Raw genomic sequence first — 15,216 nt, 5'->3', positions numbered from 1 at the left:
TTAAACCATGAACATGTAAATACACGATTAATAATATTCCGCTTGGCGAAGCTAAAAAAACAGAAGCTAACCTAGCTGCGTAGCCAACGCGATAGCATCAGTCTCAAATGCAGATAGAAACTAAATAAAAAAAACCCTGACTGGATGGATAGACAGAAGATCAATAATACTATTAAACCATGAACATGTAAATACACGATTAATAATATTCCGCTTGGCGAAGCTAAAAAAACAGAAGCTAACCTAGCTGCGTAGCTAACTTAGATGCGGCGGCGGGCGTTGTACGCTTTTGACGACACCCCGGCCGCCATCAGAGTCGGCAAGAAACATATATTTCCCCAAAGTTACGTACGTCACATGCACATATCGACACGCACGTACGGGCAAGCGATCAAATGTTTGGAAGTCAAAGCTAGACTCACCGTAGTGCGTCTGCTATCCTGCTCAAAACACAACACAACCTCCTGGTGTTGGTGTTGCTGTAGTCCGCTGCTCCACCGGCTCCAACTTTCTTATTGGCAGTCTCCATTGTCCATTAAACAAATTGCTCAATCGCTTTATTAACAAGTGGTAACTGGTTGTAGTTCAAAAAGTAACGCACACACATACACGAGCTGCTGTTAGCCAAAAGTCACGATCACACACACTCAAGTTCTCCGCCAACTCACTCGCGCATGTGCGTTCCCCAAACCCTTAAAGACACAGTACACTAATGCAAATATCACGGATATTAACAGTATTGTACTTAGCCGCTAAGACACCGATCGATCCCACCTACAACGTTCTTCTTTGCAGTCTCCATTGTTCATTAAACAAATTGCAAAAGATTCAGAATACTGTGGAATTTTGTCAAAGAAAACAAGAGGCTTTTCTATCGGGTCCGATGGGGTACAACCACTTCCGTTGCTTTTGTGACGTCACGCGCATAAATCATATCCAAAGGAGTTTTTCAACCGGAAGTGTGGCGGGAATTTTAAAATTGCACTTTATAAGTTAACCCGGCTGTATTGGCATGTGTTGCAATGTTAAGATTTCATCATTGATATACAAACTATCAGACTGCGTGGTTGGTAGTAGTGGCTTTCAGTAGGCCTTTAAGTTATATCATACTGCAACTAATGTATTTAGTGTCTCATTACATCATTATCATCTTCAATAAACATAACAATATTGGGTGACACTTTAGTATGGGTAACATATTCAGCAATAATTAGTTGCTTATTAACATGCAAAATAGTAACATATTTGCTCTTAATTAGTCATTATTAAGTACTTATTAATGCCTTCTTCTGCATGGCCTTATTATACAACCAGTAAGCCATTAACTAAGAGTCTTTCCTCAATAACCTCAGAATTATTGCTTATTGGTAACCCCAACCTTAACCCTTATATGTTCCCCTAGTGTCCAAATAACTCTAAATTAAGTCTTTGTTACTTAGAATATGTTCCCCATACTAAAGTGTTACCCAATATTGACAATAGAGCGCATCTGTATCAAAGCTGCACCCACTACATTTTAGAAGAAAACATATTTTTTCATATAATAGCTGCACCGGACTATACGCCACAGATTAATACGTTGTAAAATGAGTTATTTACACAGAAATATTTTGGAAATGTTTACTTACATACCTTTATTGTTTCCACGGCAACGTATAAAGCATAAGCTGCGTAAGATAGCTCTCCAAACAGATTAAATAACTCCATGGTGATGTTTTGGTGAATTTTTTAAACTCAAACAATACAAAAAGGATCCTTTGTTAATAGAGATGTCCGATAATGGCTTTTTTGCCGATATCCGATATTCCGATATTGTCCAACTCTTAATTACTGATTCCGATATCAACCGATACCGATATATACAGTCGATAGCGGGGGGTGTATATTGTAGCGTCCCGGAAGAGTTAGTGCTGCAAGGGGTTCTGGGTATTTGTTCTGTTGTGTTTATGTTGTGTTACGGTGCGGATGTTCTCCCGAAATGTGTTTGTCATTCTTGTTTGGTGTGGGTTCACAGTGTGGCGCTTATTTGTAACAGTGTTAAAGTTGTTTATATGGCCACCCTCAGTGTGACCTGTATGGCTGTTGACCAAGTATGCCTTGCATTCACTTGTGTGTGTTAAAAGTCGTAGATATTATGTGATTGGGCCGGCACGCAAAGGCAGTGCCTTTAAGGTTTATTGGCGCTCTGTACTTCTCCCTACGTCCGTGTACCACTCCGTACAGCGGCGTTTGAAAAAGTCCTGAATTTTATTTTTTGAAACCGATACCGATAACTTCCGATATTACATTTTAAAGCATTTATCGGCCGATAATATCGGACATCTCTAGTTCAAAGCGTCGGAAAATAGAGGCAGCTAATAGTCCGGAATTTACGGTAGTGTCCATGCTCTTATTAGACATTGGTTTACTTCTTTGCATACTAGAAAACATTTTTCTCCATAATAATTACATAGCCAACCAGTCACTGTGCATAAAAATGTTAAATACTTTTTTAAATAAATCAAAAATATATGTAATGCGATTGTATTTCCGACACGCTGCCTTTTCGTGTGTCCTCCTCAGCCACATGTCTTCCTGTGCCACTGATTAACCTCAACATCAGTCACGCCTTCAGGTGCTCGCTACAAACAGAATTGATGGCCCGTGTGACCTTGGTGTCGAGGCGCCTTGGTGTGTTTATGTGGTGGGAGGTCAATGCAACACCTGCTCGCTAGCATCTCGCCAGCACGCTACTGCGTCATCTAATTCTTTGGATTCAATAGGAGGCGCTGACTGCCAAAGACAATTGTATGAATCAAGTGGTAATATGGAAAAAGTTAGTGTGTCTGTGTGCACAAACCCCCTAAGGCTCAACCTTTGACACAAGTCAGAAAAAAAATGGTTTATGCATGTGTGTGTGTGCTCGTTTGTATGCGCTATTGCAGGATTGCATATAAAAACCTTGGCTAATTTCCACAAAACTGTTCAGATTGGTAAATTCATGCATTGTCCCTTCAAAGTAAAGACTAAACTAAACTAAATTCATGGACCAAGGATTGTTCTTGCTCCATGAACCAACTAATATTGGAACAATGGAACAAAAAAACTATCTCCAGCACACCATTTCATAATACTAATAATTAGGGATGTCCGATAATATCGGATATCGGTCGATAAATGCTTTAAAATGTAATATCAGAAATTATTAGTATCGGTTTCAAAATTATCGGTATCTGTTTCAAAAAGTAAAATTTATGACTTTTTAAAACGCCGCTGTGTACACGGACGTAGGGAGAAGTACAGAGCGCCAATAAACCTTAAAGGCACTGCCTTTGCGTGCCGGCCCAATCACATAATATCTACGGCTTTTCACACACACAAGTGAATGCAAGCATACTTGGTCAACAGCCATACAGGTCACACTGAGGGTAGCCGTATAAACAACTTTAACACTGTCACAAATATGCGCCACACTGTGAACCCACACCAAACAAGAATGACAAACACATTTCGGGAGAACATCCGCACCGTAACACAACACAAACACAACAGAACAAATACCCAGAACCCCTTGCAGCACTAACTCTTCCGGGACGCTACAATATACACCCGCCGCTACCACCAAACCCCACCCACCTCTATCCCGCCAACCCCCCTCTCCCCCAAAACCTCAACAAATTCCAAGCTGCTGTTTTGAGGCATGTTAAAAAAAATAATGCACTTTGTGACTTCAATAATAAATATGGCAGTGCCATGTTGGCATTTTTTTCCATAACTTGAGTTGATTTATTTTGGAAAACCTTGTTACATTGTTTAATGCATCCAGCGGGGCATCACAACAAAATTAGGCATAATAATGTGTTAATTCCACGACTGTATACATCGGTATCGGTTGATATCGGAATCTGTAATTAAGAGTTGGACAATATCGGATATCGGCAAAAAAGCCATTATCGGACATCTCTACTAATAATTATTAGGGATGTAACGATTAGTTTTAACAACGATTCGATTCAGAATTTGTGATTGCCGATACGATTCAGGGACGATGTTGGTTTAATCGGAATGATACGGTCCGGAACGAATCAATGAGTTCAAATCTATTCTGTATCTTTTTAGCAAAAAAATAAAAAAATACCAGTGTGACTGTGAAATAAATACACTGGACACTGCATGTGAATTTTGCTATATTCCTGTTATTTTTTTGTAAGGGAAATATGTTTACATGAATTATGGATACAAACAGGCACGTAAACAACAATTCCACATCCTATTTGATTCAAGTGCAACCAACATATTTTCAGGTTGAATTAACAGCAGGTTCACCTGCTATTTTTATTGTTGATTTTTAACATAGAAATAATATAAATACAAATTAATATGATCAATTAAGTGCAACCAAATCACTACAGAGTCTGTAGACTAGGGCTGGGCAATATGGCAACACAATTATCACGATTAATTTTTTCATATCATCTGATCACTTTTTTAAAAACTTTTATTATGTTTATTAAAGCGGATTGTGCAAGATTACCGCATCCCTACTGTTTACTACTGCAGTATTTTGGAACAGACATTTCCGCCATGTTTGATCTAGGCACTACCGTATTTTTCGGAGTATAAGTCGCACCGGCCGAAAATGCATAATAAAGAAGGAAAAAGACATATATAAGTCGCACTGGAGTATAAGTCGAATTTTTTGGGGAAGTTTATTTGATAAAACCCAACACCAAGAATAGACATTTGAAAGGCGTTTTTAAATAAATAAAGAATAGTGAACAACAGGCTGAATAAGTGTACGTTATATGAGGCATAAATAACCAACTGAGAACGTGCCTGGTATGTTAACGTAACATATTATGGTAAGAGTCATTCAAATAACTATAACATATAGAACATGCTATACGTTTACCAAACCATCTGTCACTCCTATTTGCTAAATCCCATGAAATCTTATACGTCTAGTCTTTTGCGTGAATGAGCTAAATAATATTATTTGATATTTTACGGTAATGTGTTAATAATTTCACACACAAGTCGCTCCTGAGTATAAGTCGCACCCCCGGCCAAACTATGAAAAAAACTGCGACTTATAGTCCGAAAAATAGGGTATATGCTGACCACTGGCATTTTGTATTTATTTATTTATATTTGTGTTTACGAGAGGTGCTACGGTCCGTACCTGGTTTTAGAGCCACAATTTTGCTTCTTTTTCAGTACGTTTTGTTGGTGTAAAGAAAACAACTTTTTTCCCTCTCAAAGTTATTTTGTTTGTTTGCTTGTCATCGCAGACATTCTGCAGTAAACAAAATATAATTGGTGCAGTAACTACTATAAGACTTTTATTTCAAGTTAACATTTACTACACACTTTCAAATGGTAAATTGTTATTTGTATTATTTGATGACTTGTATACATCAGCGCTTCTCACCAGCAGGCCTGGCCCTAACCAATCTGGCGCCCTAGGCAAGATTTTAGGTGGCGCCCCCCCACATCGGCAGTGAAGTGTATATACTCACAAGAAACCGAATAGCTTTGTCTTTGACCTTTTTTTTTACTTAAAGAAAGCAAATTAACAATCAGAATAGTTAACAAGATAAAAAAAAAAAGAATAAATAAATGAATACAAAAAATAAAAAATGAATATATGAAATACAATATTTTTTACATACATAAACACAAAATAAAACATGTCAACAAGTTGCATAAAATAAATTAAAAATACAATATAAATAAGGCACTGCACAAAACAAGATATCAAACCAGTATGACTTTCACAACTATATTACAAAAAAAGGGGATCCTACAGAGTTCTCTATTTGTGCTTTTTAATATTGCATTAACTAGAATGACTTACAAATTACTGTACACCAGGGAGTACTGTAATTACCTACCGTTACATTATTATTTTCCATAACAATTTAGCCCCCTCCACAATATCAACCCGACGTTAAAACAGAACTAGCTATTTATTGATTAGCAATTGCCGAATCATGTAACATTAGCTTAAAGCCAGGTTACTATCACATTCTGTAACAGACAAATAATTTCATGTAGGCTAACATTACCTACCTGCTACCCTCTGTCTTTTTCTCGTTTCTCCTCCTCTTCTTTTCTATTTTTTCTTCCCTGGGCACCTGACAGTTTTGGCCGTTTTGACATCTTGTGTGGTTTTTTGATGTGGTGACGTCCAAAAAGAGTCATGATACGGGAAGGGAGGGGGCGCACCGTGCGGGGGGGGGGGGGGGGGGGGGGGGGTTGGGGGGCGCGTAATGTTGTAACAAATAATATTTCTATTAAATAGGCTTTACTTTGCATTTTAATTAACGTGGGATTATTTTTTGTATTTAGAAATAATAATACCAACTTTTTTTTTTTTTTTTTTTTCCTCCAACATTTGTGGCACTTAGCATTTGCCTATACGGCCTATGCCACGGGCCGGCCCTGCTCACCAGTGCTTTGGCAAACTGCAGGCCGTGACCCAGATTGTGGAGTTCTTAAAACTCAAATTCTGTATCTTATATTGAATGAAAAAGTGCAGTTTGAATTTGAGGTACTGTGGAATAATGTGTTCCAGCACATAAAACAAGTTTAATGATTATTTCAGGAACAAAATGTGTTTAGGTTTTTTTTTATCCACAAACTAACAAAAATAACAAAGTGTCTGTCTGCAGGGTTGTTGTTTTTATACCGGTTGTGCTTGTTAGTCCAACAACAGATACAAGTTTTTTTTAGTACATGTTATATCAGAGGAGTGGAATGTTTGCAGACACATAAACAAAAAGTCTGCTTAAAAAATATTTATATATAAAAATGCCTTTTCTGATTAAATTAGTGGGTGTGTTGATTCTCCCGGTCGGGACCAATACAGTCACATAGACGTTCTGAGTGCCTGCAAGTCCGCATTCAAGGCAGAATTACTGGTGATCTGCAGCAGAGAGTGAAACTAAAGTCGCTGCTTCTTTTTAAATGTTGTGTTTCAACTTTTATGCTAGTGTTAGTCATATTTCTTTATTTTGTTCTTCTGTGCTGCACTTTCAGCTGTGTAACAGGAAGTGGAACAACGCTGATTGGACATTCATTTCGTCGTGAGGAGACTGACTTTCACGACGATGGAACGGGAGGTAGTGCACACACACCGACACATGCAAACGTACACAAACACACACGTGAGGCGAAGACACAACAAACTCCCTTCTTGTCTCTGATTGGACACACACCTGTTGTTGTTGACTTTGGACTGACTGACAAGAACACCAAGGCCGCGGAACAGAGACACGCGGCAGGCTTACACACACACATGCATCCACAAAAAATATACACCACACACATATACCCCACGCCCCATCCAAAGCCCTTGACGCGTAACCCCTGAGGGGTGATTAACGGCTGGGCAGTGCTTGAAGAGCTGCAGCCTGCCACCATAGCCCCCACTCCCTCCCCTCTGTTGCAAGTCTCGAGATGTATATTGTAATATGTATATGTGCTTTTCTACGGTGTTTTTTTCCCCACTCCAGACTGGGCCCCCTTAGAAGCCGAGTCTAGATAGTATTTTTTTTACTCATCCTCCACCAGTGTTGACCTTTTTCCCATCTTTTACGGGGCGCCTTGTGGCGACCAATCGGCGTTCCTGTTCTGTAACCCTGTACACTGTTTGTTTGTCTAATCTTGAATGGGTTTGTGCTGAAAACAAAGTTTTGTTGTACTTGTGCAATGACAGTAAAGACCTACCTACCTACACATTCACAGACACACGCAGGATCACGGTCAATAAAGGCGGATTGTTCCGTGCAGGATTATTACCAAGCATTGTTGCTTCCCTACTGTTTACTACTGCGGCAACTTTCAAGTTTATTATTCTTCGGTCAATCGTCAACAAAATAAACAAACAGTTTTACATTCATAAATTGAAAATGAAAATGTTGCAGACCGAAAGGGTTTAGGCTGAAGTTGAACACTTATTGCGCCTAACCCTATAAACAATGTCAAGTACAAAATAAACTTCCGAAAATTATTAAATGTCCTTTGTACAACATATTATAAATACACATTATACATAACATAAACACAGTTCAATTATATACACAGTAAAGGCATGTGAAATATCCTTGTAGACATGTTAAACCTTTGTACCAATTTATATACTATATACAAACAATTGTACTTCCATTATTATTTATAACCCACATTTAGTATTTGAATTAACATTGATCATAGTATTAGCTACTGTGTTGATTCAAGAGTGATATATTTTTTCAAGACATTAGTCTTAAAGTGTTTTTTAAATGTGTGAATAGAACTGGAACATTTTAAGGAATTATCCAAGCTGTTCCAAAGTTGAACCCCCCTGACAGAAACACATCTACTTTTTAAGCTTGTTCTTATCTTAGCTTTCTGGAAGACAGCTGAACCTCTGAGGTCATAGGGATTTTCTCTGGGTTTGAACCTCTCCTGTAGACATCCAGGCAGCATGTGGTTATGAGCTTTGTACGTCACAATAGCAGCGTTGAGGTCAACAAGATCGTGCAGTTTTAATGTTTTTAATTTAATAAACAGAGCATTGGTATGGTCATGATAATCTGCATAATTTACAATTCTAATCGCTTTCTTTCGAAGTAAGAATATAGATTTAATGTTTGTTTTGTAATTGTTACCCCAGATTTTGACACAATAATTAAGATAAGGGCGTACAAAAGAATTATATAACATGATAAGAGCCTTTTGATTTACAGAGTTTTTGATTTTATGTAACATAGCAATATTTTTTGCCATCTTTGTCTTAAGTATATTTATGTGCAGTTTCCAATTTAATTTATCATCTATATGGATTCCCAAAAATTTTGTTGAATACACCCTTTCTATCTCCATATCATCAATTCTTATATGACACTGTTTGTTATTTTTCCTATTTCCAAAAATTATATATTTTGTTTTATTTAGGTTGATTGATAGTTTATTGACATCAAACCATTGCTTTAGTATGTGGAGTTCACTCTCTACAGTCCCTAAGAGTTGGCCAAGGTCTTGCCCAGAACAGTACAGACTTGTATCATCAGCAAAGAGAATACAGTTGAGTTTTTTAAAGATTTTACAGATATCATTAATGTACAATAAAAACAATTTTGGTCCCAGTACAGAACCTTGGGGAACTCCATGTGTTATAATCTTTTTATCTGAATCTACATTATTCATATGCACGTACTGTTCTCTGCCACCAAGATAACTCTTCAACCAATCATGAGCAAGACCTCTAAAACCATACCTCTGCATTTTGTTTAAAAACAATGTATGATCGATGGTGTCAAAGGCCTTGCTCAGGTCAATAAAAACGCCAACAACAAACTCCCTCTCATCAATTGCAGTGGTTACCTCCTCAACTAGTTCCATCACTGCCATGGAAGAGGACCTGTTTGGTCGAAAACCGTATTGGTGTTCACTTAGCAAGTGATGCTTATCAATAAAACTGTCTAATCTTGACACAAATAATTTTTCAAGGATTTTTGAAAATTGTGAGAGTATAGAAATAGGCCTATAGTTGGTGAACTGATGCTTATCTCCACTTTTGAAGATGGGAATAACTTTTTCCGTTTTCATTTTCTTTGGGAAAACACCTTTTATAAAAGAAATATTACATACATAAGTGAAGGGAACGGCTATAAAATCAACAATTTCCTTGATCAGAGAAAAGTCCAACTCACAGCAGTCTGTTGACTTCTTGTTTTCCTGAGAATTTACAATTTCTGTGATTTCACTTTCATGAACGGGGGAAATAAAAAGCGATTCTAAGTTGCTTTGTATGGTATGTTCATTAAATTTGACACTGTTTTCGGGTTGTAGAATTTCATTTGCTAAATTAGGTCCAACGTTCACAAAGAAGGTGTTAAAAGCATCCGTTATTTCCTTAGAGTCATTTATAGTTTGATTATTTTCTATGAAATAGCTTGGATGTTCCTTATTTGTCATGTTTTTTTTAATGATACCATTCAAAACTTTCCACGTACCCTGGATGCTATTTTTATGTTGTTCTAATAGGTTACAGTAATATGTTCTTTTGCTGTGCTTTATTATTTGTGTTAACTTATTTTTATACGTTTTATATTTGTGTTCAGTTTCTTTGGTTCTGTGCTTTAAATGTCTTCTGTAAAGATCATTTTTCTTTCAATAGTCCCTTTGTGATCCACGGTTTGTCCTTAACAGTGCTGTCCTTAATGTAATGTTTTTTCATTGGACAGTGCTTATCATACAGTGTTATGAAAATGTTGAGAAAATGTTCGTATGCCTCATCCGGGTCTGTGGAGCACATAACTCAGACTTGAATGCTGCCATAGTTTCTGGCATTTGATGTCTAACGAATCTATATTGAACTGCTTTTTTGGTCCCTCTCTGATCAAAGAAATTGTGGAAAATACTGAATACAGGTAGATGATCACTTATGTCATTGAGTAGTAGTCCTGCTGTTATTTGATTCTCTGGTTGATTGGTGAAAATGTTATCTATCAGTGTGGCAAAGTCTACTGTTATTCTGGTAGGTTTTATGATAAGGGGAAACAAATTATTGCTGTACAATCCTGTTATAAAATCGGTTGTTTTGGTACTAACTTCTAACATTAGTTTATTTTAGCCCAACAAAATTGTATGTAAATACTTTTTTCATCAGTTATTTATGAGTCCCTTCTTAGGCGGTATATTTGGTTGCTACTTATTTTTTTAATCAGCCTGACCTAAACCTAGGTGTATATGTTAAATAAATAATAACTAGAGATGTCCGATAATGGCTTTTTTGCTGATATCCGATATTCCGATATTGTCCAACTCTTAATTACCGATTACGATATCAACCGATATATACAGTCGTGGAATTAACACATTATTATGCCTAATTTTGTTGTGATGCCCCGCCGGATGCATCAAACAATGTAACTTTACCATGAATTGATTAACGTGGACCCCGACTTAAACAAGTTGAAAAACTTATTCGGGTGTTACCATTTAGTGGTCAATTGTACGGAATATGTACTATACTGTGCAATCTACTAATACAAGTTTCAATCAATCAATCAATAACAAGGTTTTCCGAAATAAGAGAACAACTTTAACTCCAGTTATGGAAAAAAGTGCCGACATGGCACTGCCATATTTATTATTGAAGTCACAAAGTGCATTATTTTTTTTAACATGCCTCAAAACAGCAGCTTGGAATTTATAATCCTGATACCCACTACAACTATGGGAAATACTATACGTTGACTTTCACAAAGTGCATTATTATTATTATTTTTTTAAACATGCCTCAAAACAATAGCTACTAGAGATGGCAATTATTTCATCTGCAACCGCATCACAAAAGTCGTCATCCACCCGCCATCCACCCGAACTGACATTTTATCAAAACCACAACCGCCCGCCACCCACCTGTTGTTATATATCTAATATAGACGATGCAAGGCATTAGTGAGGTGAGAAAGGAGACTGATCCAATGCAGCAGAGACATTCAATGCGTGCCACACATTAATATCTCTTGGCCACGCATTAGAGGCTAAGAGATATTAATGCGTGATAATATTATTTATCATTATTATAATAGTATTGTCATTTCCATTAAGAAAGTGTTGACTATTATTGTTTTTTTTTTTCCCCCTGGTCTTTAGTATTCCCTTTTTTAGTTTGTCGCGTACCACGTTTGCTGCCGGCTTTGCCATCTTTTTATTTTTGTCTTCTTCTTCTTCTGTTGTGTTGTGTTGTGGTGTGCTGTGTCACGCCAAATTTCTCCCCCCCCCCCCCCCCCCCCCCCCCCCCCATTTACTTCCGTGGTCATGTTTCCTCTTACGTCATTGACAGCGATCGATAGCACTTCGGCTTTGACTGCCCGTCGCTGGAAGGATACTTCGTCTTTGACAGCTGCTGGATTCTGAAGAAATCGATTATTGTTTTTTTTTGTACAGGCGCGAAACAGGACACTCGCGTGCCGGTTAAGGACCCCCGGCAACTTTGTGACTTTATTGGACGCAGCCCCGGAAGTAAATGGGGGGGGGAGAAGAAATTTGGCGTGACAGCTGCAGCAGTGCCTGATGAATAATTGCCTGTTTCAAAGAGTGCTGCTTGTTTTTCGTATGTGGGTAACAACATTTAACTATGTATATATATTTCCGAATTGGTTCAACCGCCACCCGCCCGAATCTATTCAAAATCTATTTTTTTCGTCATGCATTCGCCCGACCCGCGGATTATCCGCGGACTCCGCGGTTGTGTCCGCAAACCGCGCATCTCTAATAGCTACAAAAACAATGAAGGTACACAGCTTCACTCCAGAGTATACTAGAGCATACTTGACAACCTTGAGACCTCCGAATTCGGGAGATGGGGGGGTTAGGGGGGGGGGGGTGTATATTGTAGCATCCCGGAAGAGTTAGTGCTGCAAGGGGTTCTGGGTATTTGTTCTGTTGTGTTTATGTTGTGTTACGGTGCGGATGTTCTCCCGAAATGTGTTTGTCATTCTTGTTTGGTGTGGGTTCACAGTGTGGCGCATATTTGTAACAGTGCTAAAGTTGTTTATACCGCCACCCTCAGTGTGACCTGTATGGCTGTTGATCAAGTGTGCATTGCATTCACTTATGTGTGTGTAAAAGCTGCAGATATTATGTGACTGGGCCGGCACGCTGTTTGTATGGAGGAAAAGCGGACCTGAGGACAGGTTGTAGGGGGACGCTAAAGGCAGTGCCTTTAAGGCACGCCCCCAATATTGTTGTCCGGGTGGAAATCGGGAGAAATTCGGGAGAATGGTTGCCCCGGGAGGTTTTCGGGAGGGGCACTGAAATTCGGGAGTCTCCCGGGAAAATCGGGAGGGTTGGCAAGTATGCCCTACGTCCGTGTTTTACCGGGTGGCGGGGCTCTCCCTTAGAGATAGGGTGAGAAGCTCTGCCATCCGGGGGGAGCTCAAAGTAAAGCCGCTGCTCCTCCACATCGAGAGGAGCCAGATGAGGTGGTTCGGGCATCTGGTCAGGATGCCACCCGAACGCCTCCCTAGGGAGGTGTTTAGGGCACGTCCGACCGGTAGGAGGCCACGGGGAAGACCCAGGACACATTGGGAAGACTATGTCTCCCGGCTGGCCTGGGAACGCCTCGGGATCCCCCGGGAAGAGCTAGACGAAGTGGCTGGGGAGAGGGAAGTCTGGGTTTCCCTGCTTAGGCTGCTGCCCCCGCGACCCGACCTCGGATAAGCGGAAGAAGATGGATGGATGGGTACCGCTCCTTACAGCGGCGTTTTAAAAAGTCATTAATTTTACTTTTTGAAACTGATACCGATAATTTCCGATACTACATTTTAAAGCATTTATCGGCCGATATTATCGGACATCTCTAATTACGATTACAATAATTTAATCAACATCATTTTTAGGTGCAGAACCATGAATCAAGTCCGAATGTTGTCAGCGTTTACCCCCTCAGCTCAAACCAGGAACTCTTTCTTGCTCACTGCTCCAGAAACCTGAACACAATCCCATTTTTCACATTCATTACGTGCAAAATCCGTACTCCGAATGACCTTATTTTTATCAATAAGCCTCCACGTGCGCGCGTTCATTCCCACACATGCACTCGAGTCACTGATGCAGCATTTATCTTGATTGTGTGCAGCACGCGGCAGCCCACATGATAAGACAATTTAATGCTCTTTCCCCAGAATTCCTCTCCTCGGATTGAAAGTTGGAAGCGGATGACTTAGCACAGTCACTTGTCATTCTGCCTCCTCCCTAAAAAAAACAAGTCGACTACATAAAACTCGCTCTGTGCTGTCCTTGGATAAAAGGGCCACATATGGAAGCCCTGGTGGGAGAAGACTACCAAATAAGGCTCTGAGGCAAAGTGTAGAACATTGTTTTCATTATTCATGGCTTGCTGACTGATAATCAGGCACCACTGTGATCTGCGCACTCGAGATATATCACCCTTAGCAGACTTGTGAAGGGATGAAAGAAGACTGCATGGGGTTGTTGGGAATCCGTCGGTTCATGGCGGTCTATGAGCTGCGGCAAGGGCGCCGATTTAAGCAGATATGATAATTTTATTCCGCACCTTTTGGGCTTCTCCTACACGCCTTATCATTATATTAGTTTGTTTCTTCCCTTGAAGTCACATTGGCGATAGCATCTGGAGGCCAAAGCTGTTGCTGCCAGGAGCTGCATAATCAGAGCACACGGCTGCAAAAAGGGTGCATCGGAAAAGGGGAAAAATCCATTATTTCGAGGAGAGGTGACTCTCGACCTTAGGTTTCAACAATGAGACAAAAAGTGTAATGCAATTTAACGGCCGCCACAGGTGCTGAAGGAGTTACGATTAGGATCATCATCGTTTTACTGGCGGTTCACAAAACTGAATCCATCTATCTGCTGTGAATCGTACAAAAACCGGAGCAATTTTTTTTTCCCCCCATAAAAAATCGTTTAAAACCAGTGAGGCAGTTCAAGACACCCAAAAATATGAACACAAAACACATTTCATAGTGCGGCAACATCTCAATACTTCTTAAATCTTCTTTAAAAACTGGAAATATGTATGGGCATTTGTTTATATTTTTCTTTGTATCCATTTTGATCTGTTTTATATATAGAATGTTATATATTTATTGTGATTTTTACTATTTTCAATCTTTTACCTTTAGTTTTTTTGCACTATTTATATGCATTTTAACTGTGTTTATGTAGAATTCTCTGTGCTTATTGTGATTTTTATTATTATTTTTAATAATGGGGCAGTAGTTTGTTTTAGAAATGTGATACTTACATTAGTAAGGGGATTCATATGGCCAGGCCCCATCTCACATTACTAAAAAATTGTTTAAAAAAACAATCTACAATCCAGACAGTGATCCCGATCACCAGCAGAATTTCAGAATTCTGACATTTCTTGACAATTTAATCAAAATACGACTCTTAACGTTTTGAGTTACGTTGCTAACTAACTAACTCACAAACACCGGTATAATTTACAATATACAGTGTATATGTATATTTATATATGTGTGTATATATATGTATACATGTATATATATTTATACATATATAAATACATACACATACACACACACATATATACACATTAATACACACATATGTATGTATATATATATATGTATATGTATGTATATATATATATATATACATGTATGTATGTATGTATGTATGTATGTATGTATATATGTATGTATATATATATGTGTGTATATATATATATATATA

General features: G+C 38.7%; 1 long non-coding RNA gene across 1 annotated transcript in view; it reads left to right on the top strand.

Annotated features, from left to right (window-relative positions):
* Positions 1-15,216, top strand: part of LOC133635164 (uncharacterized) — a 441,774-nt gene that overhangs the window by 71,409 nt on the left and 355,149 nt on the right. Inside the window, exon 3 of the long non-coding RNA XR_009822026.1 lies at positions 7,021-7,103. This is a non-coding gene — a long non-coding RNA (uncharacterized LOC133635164). The remainder of the gene's footprint in view (positions 1-7,020; positions 7,104-15,216) is intronic.

The sequence above is a fragment of the Entelurus aequoreus genome, linkage group LG19 (assembly GCF_033978785.1).
Source record: "Entelurus aequoreus isolate RoL-2023_Sb linkage group LG19, RoL_Eaeq_v1.1, whole genome shotgun sequence".
In the NCBI taxonomy this organism is placed as follows: domain Eukaryota; kingdom Metazoa; phylum Chordata; class Actinopteri; order Syngnathiformes; family Syngnathidae; genus Entelurus; species Entelurus aequoreus.
This window is presented reverse-complemented; position numbering and strand designations above follow the sequence as displayed.